At 48.7% G+C, this 17,052-nt stretch overlaps 1 long non-coding RNA gene across 2 annotated transcripts in view; it reads left to right on the forward strand.

The window, feature by feature from the left end:
- The window catches only part of LOC142493509 (uncharacterized), a 184,842-nt gene that overhangs the window by 25,407 nt on the left and 142,383 nt on the right, over positions 1–17,052 (forward strand). For both annotated transcript variants that reach the window (XR_012801126.1, XR_012801125.1), the window contains exon 2: positions 12,741–12,869. This is a non-coding gene — a long non-coding RNA (uncharacterized LOC142493509). The remainder of the gene's footprint in view (positions 1–12,740; positions 12,870–17,052) is intronic.

Here is a 17,052-nt window from a genome sequence, read left to right on the forward strand (position 1 = left end):
AATTTATATAATAAAAATGCAGTGTTAAAGTACAACTTAACGATTACTCTAAACGAGATTGTACAGTTCAACAAACATATTGATAACTGAGGCTAGCTTGGCTTTAGCTTGCTGCTGAGACTCATAGTGAGGTGCCCCTAATGAATCATAAGCCACTCTAGTGGGAGGGCGTCTCACTCTCTGACTCCTGCGAGTCTCAGTCTCCATTTCTTCCTCTTGAGACAGACCATCGTAGGCTTGAGGCCTAGACTCTCTGGCAGAGGGTGAACCAGTTTGGGGAAAGTCTCTTTGCAACTGAACGTTGTCTCTTTGAGGCACAAAACTCGGAGTGGTAGGATCTAGTGATGGATTACTTGGTGAAAATTCCAATGGCGGTACTTTGTCAGCTGGCCCCTTACTTGTTGCGCCTTCGGGAGGTGCCCACCAGTCTCGGTTGGATGTTCCCTCCAAAGGATCCTGAATGGTCTCATCTATGGGGCCGGGATTCGCAATAGCCTCTTCAGGCTCACTGTCGTTCATTACTGTTTCTGTTTCAGGTTCACTTTCTCCCAGTTGGGAGATAGGTAACAAGTGGTTTCGGTGCCAAACTTTTACTTTGCCATTCACATCACGTATGCGGTAAACAGGGAGGCCCGGCATTTGGGACTCTACTTGAAAAGGCCCTTCCCTCCAGCGATCAGCTAACTTGTGCTTGCCTGGAATCCCTAAGTTGCGTAGGAGAACTGCGTCTCCTGGTTGGAGCGCTCTATAGCGTACTTTGTGGTCGTACCGTCTTTTATTATTGGCATTCAATCGAGCGGTGGCTCTTTCAGCTAACTGATAGGCACGGTGCAGACTGTCCTGGAGTCTCTGCACATATCGATAATGAGCCATGTTGGGTATCCCATCGGTAGATACCCGTAGGCGGATGTCGATGGGCAGTCTGGCTTCTCTCCCGAACATCATGAAGTATGGGGTGTATCCGGTGGACTCGTGCCTAGTGCAATTGTAGGCATGCACCAAGGCCTCAACATGTTTACTCCATTCTCCTTTTTGGGAATTTTTCAGAGTGCCTAGCATGTCCAGCAATGTTCGATTAAATCTTTCAGGGAGAGCATCTCCCTCCGGGTGGTAGGGAGTAGTCCTGGACTTTTGAATGTTCAACAGTGTTAGCAACTCTTTGATCAGCTTGCTCTCAAAATCCCGTCCCTGGTCAGAGTGCATCCTGCTGGGCAGACCATAATGCACAAAATACTTCTCCCACAGCACTTTAGCCACTGTGGTAGCCTTCTGGTCCTTCGTGGGGAAGGCTTGAGCGTATCGAGTGTAGTGATCTGTCACTACTAGCACATTTCCTATACCCTTTGAATCTGGCTCTATGCACAAAAAGTCCATACAAACTAAATCCATAGGCCCAGCACTTTTGAGATGGCCCATTGGAGCAGCACGGGTGGGAAGGGTCTTCCTATGAATGCACCGTAGACATTTTCTGCAGTGTTGTTCAATTGACTCCCGCATCCTAGGCCAGAAGAACCGGTCTCGCACTAAACCCAAGGTCTTATCCACCCCCAAATGTCCATGATCATCATGTAGTGATCTTAAAACGAGACCTTGCATACGCCGAGGTAGAAATAGTTGTCGACGGTCAGGATGATTGTGGAATTGAACAACCCTATAGAGTAGGCCGTTATCCATTTCAAACTTATCCCATTCTCTCATGAGAAGACCCACATCCTCGCGAGGAGCCCGTTTCACCAGTGCAGAGTCATTTTTGTGTAGGGCCTCTCGGACAGCCTTAGCCGCAGGATCATGTGTCTGTGCTAGTACCAGTTCCTTCACCGTGAAGATGACGTCTTGTGTTAGACCCATGCCATCAGGGTGGCAGTAAGCTTCTGGAAGGGCTTGAGGTCGACACCCTAAAGAATCCACTACTCGTAGCTCGGAGAATGCCACTCGGTCGTTTACAATAGCAGCAGTGGAACACATAGCTCTCATTCCTGGTCCTGGAATTTCTTCCCAAGGGCCATCGTCGGCGGTCTCGCCCAGTCCCGATCTCCTAGATAGAGCATCGGCTCCTATATTGAGAGGTCCAGGCTTATATTTCATAGAAAACTGGTAATTGGCGAGGGTGGCCAACCATCTGTGACCGGTCGCATCTAATTTGGCCGTGGTTTGTACATAGGTCAGCGGATTGTTGTCTGTTCGGACCTCGAAGGTGACCCCATATAGGTAATCATGTAGTTTGTCAGATATGGCCCATTTGAGGGCGAGGAACTCCAATTTGTGAACTGGATAATTCTTTTCACTGGGAGTCAAACTTCTACTTGCATATGCCACAGGACGAAGCCCAGTGGGGTACTTCTGGTGTAGCACAGCTCCCAATCCGTTGAGGCTGGCATCCACGTGCAGAATGTAAGGCTTCTCCGGGTCAGCATATGCTAGAACGGGAGCCTCTGTTAAACTATTCTTCAGCCTCTTAAAGGCTTCCTCACAAGCCGGCGTCCACCGATCCCCGAAGGGGGTCCTTGGGGGGGTCCTCTTCTGCTTGGGTTCCTCTGGATAGACCTTCAGCAGATCGTTCAGCACAGCTGCCTTCTTGGAGTATCCATCCACGAATCTTCTATAATATCCACAGAACCCGAGAAATGACCTCAGCTCCATCACATTCTCGGGTCTTGGCCAATTCACCACCGCCTCCACCTTGGCCGGGTCGGTGGCCACTCCGTCTGCGGACACGATATGACCCACATAAGTGACCGATGTTCGACAGAAGCGGCACTTATCCAATGAGAGCTTCAGGCCTTCTTTCCCTAAGCGATCCAATACTTTCATCAGCCTAGTCTCGTGTTCTTCAAGGGTGGCTCCGAACACAATTATGTCGTCTAGATAGACCAAACACTCACGCGGACACATATCTCCAATCGTCTTTTCCATAAGCCGTTGGAAAGTGGCTGGAGCACCACAGATACCTTGGGGCATCCGAGTGAACTGATAAAATCCCAGGGGACAGACGAACGCCGTCTTTTCTTGATCAGTAGGGCTCATCGGAACCTGGTAATACCCAGATCGAAGGTCCAACACGCTAAACCACTGGCTTCCGGACAGTGCGCTGAGAATCTCCTCTATTCGGGGTAGCGTGTATTGGTCAGGCACAGTACGTCTGTTCAATGTTCTGTAGTCCACGCACAATCGAACAGACCCATTCTTCTTTCGTACCACCACAATCGGTGAGGCATAGGGACTCCGAGATCCGGTCACTATGCCAGCCGTTTCCATCTCGTTCAGGACACCCCGCACATCCTCCACATCTCTGGGAGCTAAGCGGCGCGACCTTTCCCTAAATGGCGTGTCATCATTCAGACGAATCGTGTGCTGAGCGCTTCTGCTGCATCCCACGTCCATCTCACTAGTAGAGAACACATCTCGTCTCTCTCTCAACTGAGCACATAGCTTCTCTTTCCATGCTTCTCCCAGGGGAGACTCTCCGAAGTCGAATTGTAGTGCCTCGGCCTCTTCTCCCACACAGGCAGTGTGAACGGTCACTGGATCGTCTACAGGATCCACAGGATAAATTCTACCCAACCTTTGTCCTACTTCCAGCGGCACGGTATGGAGAGACATGTTCTGGATAGACACGGTAATCTTCCTAGGGACAGTAGATGGCCAATCCCGTACTTCAGGTATCATTCGGTATCCCCACTGATTCTCAGACTCGGGGAGGGTCTCTAGCGAGAAGTATCGGTCGTGTTCGTGCCGACTGGGGTACTTGATCAGCGCTGTCACGTGCCTCACTCCCCCTGGTGGAATCTGCAATAACCCTCGCTCTTGATTAAAGATTTCACCATACTGTTCCTCATACGCCACCCTATAGCATTCTTCCCGCAGGCCAGGGGCTATATTCAGGGATGACAACGGTAGCTCCCCGGCTTCTTGTAGGAATGAGCGAATCACCGACCTCACAATATCGGCATTCGTGCCTAGTATGATGGGGGCACTGGGATGTTCTCGAGCCTCTGGACAGACCAAAGCTTCCACCAGCATGGGATGCGACTTGTTAGTGTTCAACTGCAAGATATCCAGCTTGACCGCTACTATTCCGTCTATGGGATAATCATCTTTACTCAGTCCCCATAACTTCATCTTTTCGGCTGACTGCAAGGGAAGATGGCTGAGGTGCTGGTCGTAGAATGGACGGTAGATGATGGTCACCTGTGATCCAGTGTCCAGAAGTGCTGAAGAGTATATCCCCTCCACGACGACTCTTATTACAGCGGTGGGCCCTACTCGGCAGTAAGCATCGGCCGGGGGCGTCTCCTCCGTGGAAGGCCCCCCCGACTCCTCGGCAACATCTTCGGGTATGGTTGATAGGGACGAGCTTGCCTTCCGCACGGTCACGGTGTAGGTCTGGGCCTTAGTGGGGTTTGAACAGTTCCTTGCAACATGGCCCTGCTCGCCACAGTTGAAGCAACGGAAGTCTGGGCGGGGACCCGGACCGTCAAGTGACCTGGGAGCGGACCTAGGCACCTCCGGGGTGGCCGTATCCTTACCGCTCTTGCTCCCCTTTGCTTTGGGCACTGTTGCTTCCTTGGTCTCATCCTTGCGCGGGTCTTTGGCCTTCTTGGGCGTATGCAACCTAGTATAGGCCTCATGACCCTTCACCTCATCCAGTAGGTCTTCTAGAGTAGGGGGGTCTCCCTTCTGTAGCGTGCGTCTGAGCATTATCACGATATGGTGCGTGGGTATGGCTCCCCGCAGGAATTGAGTGCGCCTATACTCATTTACTTCTGAGGCCTTGATGACTTGGCGGGAACGCAGCTCCCACAAGAGCAATTGGATCCGTTGTATGAACTCGGATAGGTCTTCCCCCTCTTTCTGGCGGAGATTGTAATACTTAGTCCATAGTTCACTCACATCATCTTCCTTACCATATGCCCGGGTAAGCGACTCCATCATCTGATGTGCGGTAACCCCCGTATGCTGATCTTTATACATCTTGATGGTAGTGGACGCAGGCGGGCGCAGGCACTCCATGATTCGTTGTCTTTTCACCTCATCAGGACAGGTCCACTCTTCCAGTACCTGTGAAGCATATTCCTTCCAAACATCAAAAGCCTCTTCACCAGTGGGGGTAGGGTTTACCCCTGAAAAGAGCTTTAACTTGCGGTATGGCTGAGGGGAAGGGGATTCGTGCTTGGGCCTACCCAGTTGTTGGATGGCCTGGGCTAGTAATTGGATTTCTCCCATTCTACTGGGGCTGGAGCTCCGTCTGCTTGAGCGACAATTAGCACAGGATAATACACTGGCCTCATCCCCGCATACACTTTCTGGTGGGGACAGGGACATGCGCATACTAGTCTCTAGCAGGTCTGTTCTGGGGCTACAGGGTTCGGGTTTTATCGGCATTTCAGGATATATAACAGGACACCCTGAGCTGAGGGCCCCGTGGAAACGCAAGTTGGATGGGCCTTGCTGTGGCGACAATTCACATCCCCCAGTGATTAATACGGTGCACCATGACCCGTCGGGGTCGGAGCGGCGACCCAAGATTCTGGCATCTTCTAAGCCTGGGTACTGCATTAGGATTAAACATAGTTCATAGGATGAGGCATTGGCGGGAACTTGTCCTACAGCAAGGGTTTGTGAGGGCGGGACTTGCCTTTTTACCGCCCACGTGTACACCTCTTGGCGGGAAGGTAACGTGTAACCTAACGACATTTTTGCTGAGTTCGGGCACCCCAGGTCTCAATCTCAGCAGCGCCTCCAAATGTAACGGGTCTTCCCTATGACTACCGCCGCTACTACGTGCTGTGCAACCTGTGTGGCTCTCAGGAGCCTAAGCCTCCGCTTGGGGAACCTGGGGTACATCTTTATCATACATCTCTAGGTGCAACGCCTCCACCTGGGAGGGATCCCAACGGAGTGGGAGGAGGCCCTCACAGGAACAACCACACAACACTACAGAATATAAAACAGGACGGGCTTTACTGCATGGAAGCACACACATCACGTAACAGCATAACATCAAAACAGCATAACATCAAAACAGCATAACAGCATATTGCGCCACGGCGGACGCTAACCACACTATGCGTCACGGCGGACGCTATCACCTCTAGGCGTCACGGCGGACGCTAACCACCTCTAGGCGTCACGGCGGACGCTAACCACCTCTAGGCGTCACGGCGGACGCTAACCACCCACAATGTGACCCCACCCTGTGTCCAGTAACCCCCACCCAAATGTCTCGTGTTCTCGAAGTCAAATACCACTGTACAGGTGTGTGTGACTGCGCAGCCACTATGTTTGGTGATAGGCCTGGTTGGTGCACGTGAGATGCAGGTTACCTGCCCGGGCTCCAGCCACGGGTACCGCGATATAAATCCACACGATCCGACGGGGTCCTCCACACCGCGTGGGTTGAAAGTCCAGCGCAACAATGTCACTCCTTGTCGCAGGGTCTTGGGTGGTGTTCTGAGCCCAGAACCCACCTCGCAGGGCCGCACGGCTTCAACACTGTGTCCCTGTTTATTCAACCAATAAATGGGGCAGTGTCCCTATCTAGGGCCTGTCCCTAAGCTCCACAAGCTAATAGATGGCTCAGGACCTAACTGGGACCTTGGGGGCTGCTGGCCTAATGCAGAGGGTCACTCACCCCTGCATCTACCTCCTACCCCTAGCTGGTCCGGATCCTGAGTCAGTGCGTGGCTGCAAAACCCCGCGAAATGTATCTCTTTGCTAGCAGGGGAATCTGGCCTTCCGATAGGCTCCCTGGCATCAGGTGTCTCTGCCCCTATGCACCCTGGGGGCTGGCATGCTCATCTCGCGCATGCGCGAACTATCTGGTCCTCCCGCGCTGGGTTGGGGCACTGCGCATGCGCAACAGCCCTAACATGGCGGCGCCCTGCTTCCCGAGCCGCCGGGCCGGTAGCAACGCGATCGCGGCCTTAGCGACGGCCCGATCGCGTCCCCGGCAACCGGCCTGCTCGCCGCTCGCGTCCCTAGCTACCAGGGATCGCTCCTTCGCGCACACGGCCCCCCCCCTCACTCCCCCGTACACAGCGTCGGCCGAAAGGGAGGAGGGGGTCAGCCATGACAGGGGGGAACCTGGCTACATCTATATATATCAACTGTAAATATTACTTTATGCTCATTTGCATGTCTTAGACAGGTCTGCAACCCTGTCTTTCCCCATTGTCACCCAGCATACAGCACTTCCACTGCAGCAAGGGATTCTGGGAAATAACATGCAAATGAGCACTCAGTGCCACCTTTTGTCTCAAGCTCGTATTACACAAGCCAATCCTCAAGCCAATGCATGCTGTTTTAAACACAGCTTTTAAACAGAGGCTGGGATGAGATGCAAAGCCATTAGACCTACTCACATACATGTTTCAACCTTCATGGGTATCATCAGTGTGAGGCTGGTCTTAATGGCTAGCAGGTTTGAGACTAGACTAGGTAATCACCACTGTCATTAAGGTTATGGTGGGTAAAAAAAGTGACAAAAACCCTCCACAGTAAAGCATAAAGCAACTGTAAATATTACTGTATGCTCATTTGCATGTCTTAGACAGGTCTGCAACCCTGTCTTTCCCCATTGTCACCCAGCATACAGCACTTCCACTGCAGCAAGGGATTCTGGGAAATGTATGTGTATGTATATGTAATAATTGTCCCATGGACTAGTGAAAAAAGTGTTAAATCCCTGAAGGGGTTAAATAAAGCATGAGCTTATGTGAGTAGTGCAATTAAAATATGGCGAAAGCCAGTATCATACTTACCTTTGCTATAAAGGTAATCAGGGTGCACAAATTCCCTGGTGTGAATATAATACAACTTACACATATACATCTCTCTGTCAGCCTTACACATTCACCTACCATTCAATGGAGGGTGATGTCCAGACTGACACTGGGGGTGTAATACACCTGCACTAATTGGAAAATTGGTAGGGGCTGAGTAACTGCTATGTAAAGCAGATGAGCATTTAAACCTACCCCTATTTTCTTAGCCTAATTGGTAGGAGCGCAGAAATCGTTCTTTTTGTTTTTCTATATGTAAGGCTTATCTTTTTAACTGCAGCAAACTTCTATAGGGAGGAGCGCGGTATTATGTACAGTTTTTGCACACATTACCCTGGTAGTTTTTTTCCAATTGGCTCTTAGTATACACTCTTTCCTGCCCAGACACATTAACTACAATTCAAGACCAAGTTAAAAAAAAAAAAAAAAAATGTATTGCTCGAAAACTAACCAGAACTGCAGTCTACATATTGTGCCAGACTGGGGTGTGTATTCTTCCTATTGTCTGGTAACTAGAAATATTTTTAGTTCCTTTTTATACAACTCGGTTTATGCACTCGTTGTCTTTTAAAAGGTGGAAACCTCAAAAAAAAAAGCTTCTTAGACAACTAGATGAAATCAAAGCACTTTGTATTTATTCAGTGCTTTATTCTTTGTTTTATTTATATATATATATATATATATATATATATATAGATATATATATATATTTTTTTTTAAATTATATTATCAATATATAATATTCTAATATAATATATATTTAATATAGTATTATATATTTTTGTTTATTATTTAGTGTGTGTGTATGTGTATATATATATATATATATATATATATATATATATATATATATATGTTCGACAAATCACCCAAAAATCTACTAGCCCAACCAAAAAATCTACTCGCCCCATACCCGCCCCCAGTCCCGCCCCCAACCCCGCTTTAAAATAAAACACATTAATAAATTCCTAGTCAGAACAACATTCATTTTTTACATAAATGTATTTATTGTATTACATTATACTACAATTAGTCGTGTGTGTGTAAATGCCGGATCTTACCTGATCCGCAGTCCCTCAATGTCCAGGTACCCTCATTCCCGCAATGTTATACATTGGAGGGGAGGTGTTCCCAACCAGTCTTCTGGGTTAGGGGGGGTTCCGATGTCTTCCGTGTGAAGCTTGAGTCAGATCTGGAAGAAAGCAGTATAGGTTATTTCGGTGTAGTATAGGGCAGTTACGATATATAGGGTAAGTAAGATATTCAGTTCAGAGTGGAGACAGACACAGAGAGAGGGTGAGAGGGTGAGAGAGAGAGGGTGAGAGAGAGAGGGTGAGAGAGAGAGGGTGAGAGAGAGAGAGAGGAGTGAGAGAGAGAGGGTGAGAGAGAGGGTGAGAGAGAGAGGGTGAGAGAGAGAGGGTGAGGAGAGAGAGGGTGAGGGAGAGGAGAGGGGGTGAGGGAGAGGGGGTGAGGGAGGGGGTGAGGAGAGGGGTGAGAGAGAGGGGGTGAGAGAGAGGGGGTGAGAGAGAGGGGGTGAGAGAGAGGGGGTGAGAGGAGGGTGAGGAGGGGGTGAGAGAGAGGGGTGAGAGAGAGGGGGTGAGAGAGAGGGGGTGAGAGGAGAGGGGGTGAGAGAGAGGGGGTGAGGGGGAGAGAGGGGGGGTGGAGGGGTGAGAGAGGGGTGAGGGAGGGGGTGGGGTGAGAGTGGGAGGGGTGAGAGGGTGTGAGAGAGGGGGGTGAGAAGAGGAGGGGGGTGAGAGGAGAGGGGGTGTGAGAGGAGGGGGTGAGAGGGAGGAGAGAGGAGAGTGGGAGAGGTGAGAGAGAGGGGGGAAGGAGGGAGAGGGAGTGGAGAGAGAGGTGAGAGAGGGGGTGAGGGGGAGAGAGGGGGAGAGGGTGAGGGGGAGAGAGAGAGGGAGAGAGAGGAGGGAGAGTGAGGAGAGGGTGAGAGAGAGAGAGAGAGGGGGTGAGAAGAGAGGGGTGATGGGTGGACGGGGATGGGGAGGGTGACGGGGTGGGGTGGGTTGTGATGTGGTGGGTGGGGTGTGACGGGGTGGGGGGGTTGTGATGGGGTGGGGGGTGACAGGGTGGGGTGGGGGTGATGGGGTGGGGTGACGGGATGATGGGGTGGGGGGTTGGGGGGGTGATGGGGTGGGGTGATTGGGTGATGGGGGGGTGATTGGAGTTAGGGGGGGTTGATGTGACACTTCTGGTATCCTACCACCACACACACACTCAGCTCTACACACACTACACACCACACACACACACACACACACACACACCACACACACACACTGCAGCCTCTACACACAACACACCACAACGCCTGTCTTGATTGGGATGATGGGGGGGTGATTGGAGTGATTGGGGGGGTTGATGTGACACTTCTGTATCCTACACACTTCACCACACACTGCCAGCTCTACACACACATACACACACACACACACACACACACACACACACACCACACACACACACTGCAGCTCTACACCACACACCACACCCACACACACACACAACATCCCACACACCCACACACACACACCACACCCACACCCCACACACCACACAAACTCTGCAGCTCTACACCACACCCACAATACACACACACAAACTCTGCAGCTCTACACACACACACCATACACACTCTGCAGCTCTACACATACACACGCGCGCACACACACACACTGCAGCTCTACATACACATGCACACACACACACACACACACACACACACACTGCAGCTCTACACACACACACACACACACACTCTCCCATGCACTCTCTCTCTCCCCCCCCCCCCCCCCCCCCCCCCCACACACACACACACACACACTCCTCCCCCCCCTCTACACACCTTGGGATCGCTGTGGTCTCCCCCAGAGAGCGCTATATCCCACGGAGAGAGGGAGAAGAGGCGGGGGGCAGGCTGGGTGTCGCCCTCGGCGGGCGCCGCCGGGACATGGTGGGCGGCGGCGGCAGCAGCCTCAGCTCAGTGGCCAGGAGAGATTGGGGTGAGGGGGGGTCACGGAGGCCAGGAGAGTTTGGGGTGAGGGGGGGGGGTCACTGAGGCCGGGAGAGATTGGTGTGAGGGAGGGGGTGGGCGGATGGCCCAATGCGAGGGGGGGGCGGATGGCCCGATGCGAGGGGGGGGGGCGACAGATGGCCCTGCAGGGGCCTGAGGCAGACAGGCGTGGAAGGGGCTGGCTGCCGGAAGAGGGAGGAGTGTAAGCGCTGAGGAGGGAAAGTTGCTGAGAGGGCGGGGGAGGAGCGAAGGCACTGCTCAGAGAGCCGGAGGCGGGGTAATCTCCCCCAACAACATGAACCCGCCTCCGGCTTTTTTTTTTTTTTTCTCCAGCGCTAGCGCGGGAAAACTAGCAGCGCGAGCGGGGGAAATTTAAAAAACACGTGTGCTGCTTGGGCCAATATTTACTCGCCCGGAGGTTAAATCCACACGCCCCGGGCGTGTAAATGTATATAATTGTCGAACACTATGATATATATATATATATATATATATATATATATATATATATATATATATATATATATATATATATATACTATATATAGTAACCATGCTGTAAAATGGATTACAGTCATCTCTCCTGCTGACAGTAAGGCCTGGTAAGTTATGGGCATGCCAGCAGTAATTATGGAGGTTTGCCCTCACACCCTGGTGAGGTGCCCTATGTATGGATGGGAGTGGTCACATGCTCTGAATCCATGATTAGTGATGTCAGAGTTGTGCCAGCCCCCAGAGGATACATAAGGCACAGCACTGCTCAAAAAGTTAGTTGGTTGGAGTGTTAAGAAGAGTGGTTCAGAGGTTATGAGAAGAGTTCAGTTGGTTGGTTGTAGAAGGAGCAAGTCTGAGTACAGACTTGGGAGAATGCAGCTCACTAGACTGTGACCAGGGACCTGGCACAGGGAGTATCTCTCTAAGGGGAGATAGGGAATCCACCAATTTGGGAAAGACACCTTTCAAAGGGAAGTGCGGTGAACATGAGCGCTGAGTACAACCGCTGTGAAGGGCAGCTGGCCCGCCGCAAGTCAATAAAGATTATCTTGTTAAATCATACCCTCGTGTGTAAGTGTGGAGTGATTACATAGAGGAGTGCACCACAGAGGAGTTCCTCACCAGGACCATCCACAAGCGGACGCTGGGATCCTGATGAGGTGGAGGCGCTGCACTGGATATAGGTAGGACTCATGCACACTACATCAGCTGCCTGTCTGGGTTGGCAATCCCCACACAACATCATGCGGGAGACTCAGGAGTCCTGTTGCCAACAGGTGCATCACCAGACACTACACTGTAATGGGGACTGGTTAGACCACAGGGGCCCATGTGAGATTGGGTGGGTCAGGCTAGGCCAGAAAACCCGTTATATATATATATATATATCTCTTCAGCCCTTGTCGAACCACTGCTGGATGAATGCCTCCCCAATGATCTTCGAGGTACTGCAGTTGCAGGCTTCACTTCTCCACATTGCTCCAACAAATATTCTCATTTCGAGTACCATCTTTGTCCAACAATGGTAATTTCTTCTTGCGATATGTTTAATTTTGTAACCCATGTGATCATGTCACAGACTTTAGCTTGGTTCTGAACCCATTCGTTATTTTTCCTTTCTCCGGGTAATGCCCAGCATACATGTCGCCATACTTCTTTGCATTGTCTGAAGATTATGAATTATCTTAACATTTGGGGTCCTAGTTTGACATCCATACCGTACGTGAGCATGGGCAAAATACAATGGTCAAAAACTTTCTTCTTGAGGCACAGTGGAAGGTTCCCTTGAAATATTGTCTTGTTTCTTCCAAATGTGTTTCATCCCCTCCTCATTCTCCAATTGATTTCATTCAAAAGGTTCCAATTCATTGTTATTTGCCGCCCAATGTAAACATAGCTTTCCACATCTAATTGTATTTCATTTATTTCAATCTTTGCAGACTTGACACATTTGTTGATGCTGAGATTCATATGGAGGCCCACATTCTTACTTACTTCGGCAAGTTCTCCAATTTGTCGCTGGAGGTCTTCTGGACTTATGGCAAAAATAACAATTTCATCTGCAAATCGTAGGTGACTCGTATATTCACTGTTGATTTTGATTCCTTTTTCTTTCCAGTCTAATGTAATTCTGCCTTTCTCTTTAAGAGCATGTTAGTGCGGTCGCAACCACGTTACAAGGGCGGTACATGATCAATTTCCTAGATGTCACAGTATCTAAAACACAAGAGGGGTTTGGGTGCAACCTTATTCTATAAGGAAACAGACTGTAATACCCTGTTACCTGGTGTGAGGGGCTTTTGTTGGAGATCCCACAGCGTGGGACCCTGCTGCTATTCTTGCCTAGCTAGGAAGTGTGGCCTGGTGGACCTTAAACCAGGAAGCTATTGTGCACCAATGCATGGAAGAGGGTAGCGCTGCCCTCACACACACACACTGGGAGGGGTTGTTTTCTGGACACTGGGTTACAGGTGCCCGAGCACCCTAGGTACTATTGGGGCTAGCTACCCCAGGACTATATTACTGCAAATACTGTTATCCCTGTTGTATTTGTGTATTGTGTTGTAAGGGTTATTGGAGTCCTTCTGTGGGACCACAGTAAAGGAATTATATTACACCTGATTGTAAGTATGTTATTGGGGTATACCGTAAGGTATACGAGTTCCTATGAGGAGTCATCCTATTACCCAGGATCCACATAGGTGGAGGCGCTGCACCATAGAGATATAGAGAACACACAGTCACCCCAGGGTCCCTATGAGCGGAGGCCCTTCTGTACGCCTATCAAGTAGCATCAGTACCGTAATTACTGCTGTTTCCCATAGTGATAGGGGAAAGGGTGTTACACACAGATGACTATTTAGTTCTAGCGCTACAGAGAGGCAAGACGTGCAATAGTTATTGAAGCGTCAAAGAAATATGTATTAGGAGTTGTATGAAGTGTAAGATTTCCGCTAACATTGTATGTAGGGCCTTTTGTGTAGTCCCACAGTTTCCATGCTCCATCACTTTTACTGTTCAAAGTATAAAAACAAATAGATTCAAGAATACTATCAATTTCATATTGTCATATACGATGGAAGGCACTGAGTGAAGGGCAGTAACAAATCAGACATGAACAGTTACTGATTTGTAGTACGGCTCACTGATTTGTAATCGGTCTCGCTGCTTTTTAGATGCCATGTCGTAGATTTCTATGGACTTTTTTGGGGTCAAACCACCTCAAATCTTACAGATGTATGTCCTTTGGAGGAGAACATCTCTGCATAAAGTGAACTGACAGAAGCATTGACTGCCAGTTATAATAACCTTCTTACAACAGGATATTATAACAATTAATGTGCTTTTTGTGTGTCTTGTACCTTGTATTTCTTGAAAATGTTGTTAAAAATGTCATCCAGGCGAGGCAATGAACTGCTGGAGTTTCATGCCAAAGTATATATAATTAGTTCCATTCATTCCATAAGGTATCTGCATTATGATGCTGTGCAGGACCCCTCAGGCATGAATGCTTAATACTAACTAATCATATAGAGTAGCACAGGGGCGCCTCATGTTTCTCTCATGCGCCCCCCTGTCTCCTCTCTCCTCTGGCTCACGCCCCCCCGCACGGTTCCGGTGTCAAATGACATTGCGGGGTCATGTGACATCACGTTGACGTCATGTGACCAATGACGCCGGTTACCATGGAGACGCGTTGCTGGAACTCCAGGTAAGTGAAAAGTTACAGAGGCCTCGCGCGATCCCCAGCATTTATTTTAAATGCCTTTGGAGAAGCGCGGGGCCTCTGTAGCAGCCATGCCCCCCCCCCCCAGAAAATCTGGGGCGCACACCCCACTTTGCGCACCCATGACATAGCACATAGAAAAGGTGTGTCTGGGTAATATATTGGGGGCTATGTATAAAGAATTGTCTTATGAATTCGAAGTGAAAGAGTGCATTGCGCCTAATACCCATATGCACGGAAGGGTGCTACATTTTAGCACGCCTTAACTCTCATTAAAAAAATTGGAAGTTAAGAAGTGCTAAAGCTAAGTATACTGTAGTGCAGGGGTGCACAAACTTTTTCTAGTGCGCCCCCTGCCTGGTCTCCCTACCTGCTCGTGCCCCCTTACCTTGTCTCCGGCGTTCTGATGTGACAACATTATGGGAAGTCACGTTGCCATTGCTACGCATCGCCAGAAGCCGCGGTAGATAAGGTAAGGGACCTTACAGAGGCCTTGCGCGCGCTCCCGTACTTTTAATTGAAATGCTTTGGGGGAGAGTGCGGGGCCTCTGTAAGCGCCGCGCTCTCCCCAGAAAATCTCACGCCCCCCCCCCCCCCAGTTTGCGCACCCCTGCTCTAGTGCATTTGTGCCCCCAAAAAAACAATTTATCACCTTGCTGTATATGTTGGCGTGTCTTATACATGTTCTTACATTTGGTGCACATTTTCTTATTCTTTGTATGGTGTGTGTCATGTTCATATAAAAGGAAGAAATCGCAGAGCACTGACGGATTTTCTAATTCTGATTTATTAAAGCAAAAAACAAGCAACGTTTCGACCTACTGGTCTTTCTCAAGTGATATTGAGGCTTGCGTGATAATATCACTTGAGAAAGACGACTAGGTCGAAACGTTGCTTGTTTTTGGCTTTAATAAATCAGAATTAGAAAATCCGTCAGTTCTCTGCGATTTCTTCCTTTTATATGTTCCTGGGTATGCTGCAGGCTATCATCTTCTCGCATGGAGCACCGGTAATTGTATCAACCCCTGTTTTCTGTTTATAGAGGTGTGCAGCATGTACCTTTGGTTTTCGTGTGTCATGTTCAGACATATGAATACATTACGAATTGCTTGCGTCTACTTGCATTAGTCTTTTTCTGCAAGGAGAACTTAATGGATAATTTTGAAGCATGGACAGTATGACTAATAAAAGTGGCGCACTTGAAGTTTAATACTACATATAAGTTACATACTGTATATGTGGCATACACAGCTTCCAACATTTTAATCTGGTCTGTAACTGTTACATGCGCCTATAACATGTATTATCTTTAACTGTGCACGCAATGTCTTGTATATAATGTATACCCCTGTTCACTTAATGTAACTATGTATTTGTATCCATAACTCTATGCCCAGGACATACTTGAAAACGAGAGGTAACTCTCAATGTCTTATGTTACTTCATGGTAAAACATTTTTATAAATAAATCAAATTAAATAAAACTTCACCTTAGCAACATTTTTCCTTTTTGAAAAAGATGTTGCCACACGCAAAACATAAATATATGTTTTATACACAAGCATACAGAGACGCATTTACTTGCTATTCTTCCGTGTGTCTGTTTTACGACAAAATCCCTTATAGCGACACTATATAGATAGCCCCCATTGATTTCCTTCATTCCATAGCTAATTTCTAGTATTTCCTCTCTCTGTATAGCTTCATACTGTGTATCCAGAGCTCTCCCAGCAGGTGATTAGTAACACTTCACACTATGAAAAATGAAAAACAACCCAGATGTTTGAAGTGTCTGCCAATTACATCCTCATGATCTGAATTCCACCTTTTGTGCGTTAATATTCCCCTCCTCTTGCATACCAGATAAAAATGGTCTTCACTGCCAATTTATCCCCATGTACTAAAATGATGGGCCTCTGACGTGATCTGTAATGGCAGGCCATGAGTTTCACAAATTAGGACTGTATTTCAGTCTCACTCAGCATGAGGTAAATATCACAGTGCTGGGAGAGCCCAAGACACCGTCTTAACTGCGAATAGCATTTTTGGCAAAAAGTGGGTATGCCATAGGTAGTAAAACCTTCACCCTCTTCCCATTTGTCAGAAATTAAAAAAAAGTTATGATGGGTTAAAACAAAATGGGTCAAAAACCCTCCACCGTACATTGTCCAGCAAATAAAAACACCACTTGTGGTGCATTTGCATGTCTCAGACAGGTCTATAACCCTGTCTATCCCCATTATCGTTTAGCAAACAGTGCTTCCAATGCAGCCCAGGTGTGACGGTAACCAGGCTCGCAATAAAGGTCAAGCCCATGAATGGTTACCCCTGAACTGAATATAAGGGTTCGGGAGTGTCAGCTCTTGAGCTTAGTGACGGTAAATGCATAACCTGTACTTTGCATGAATAAATCATTTTTTGTGTTTTTACCTTTCCAGGGATGCCAGCAAACAGGGATTGCTAGGGCATGAGTTTCAAGGGGGGTTTTACGGAGAAATTATTGTCAGAATGTGTCTAGGTAGTCG

The sequence above is a fragment of the Ascaphus truei genome, chromosome 4 (genome assembly GCF_040206685.1).
Source record: "Ascaphus truei isolate aAscTru1 chromosome 4, aAscTru1.hap1, whole genome shotgun sequence".
NCBI lineage: Eukaryota > Metazoa > Chordata > Amphibia > Anura > Ascaphidae > Ascaphus > Ascaphus truei.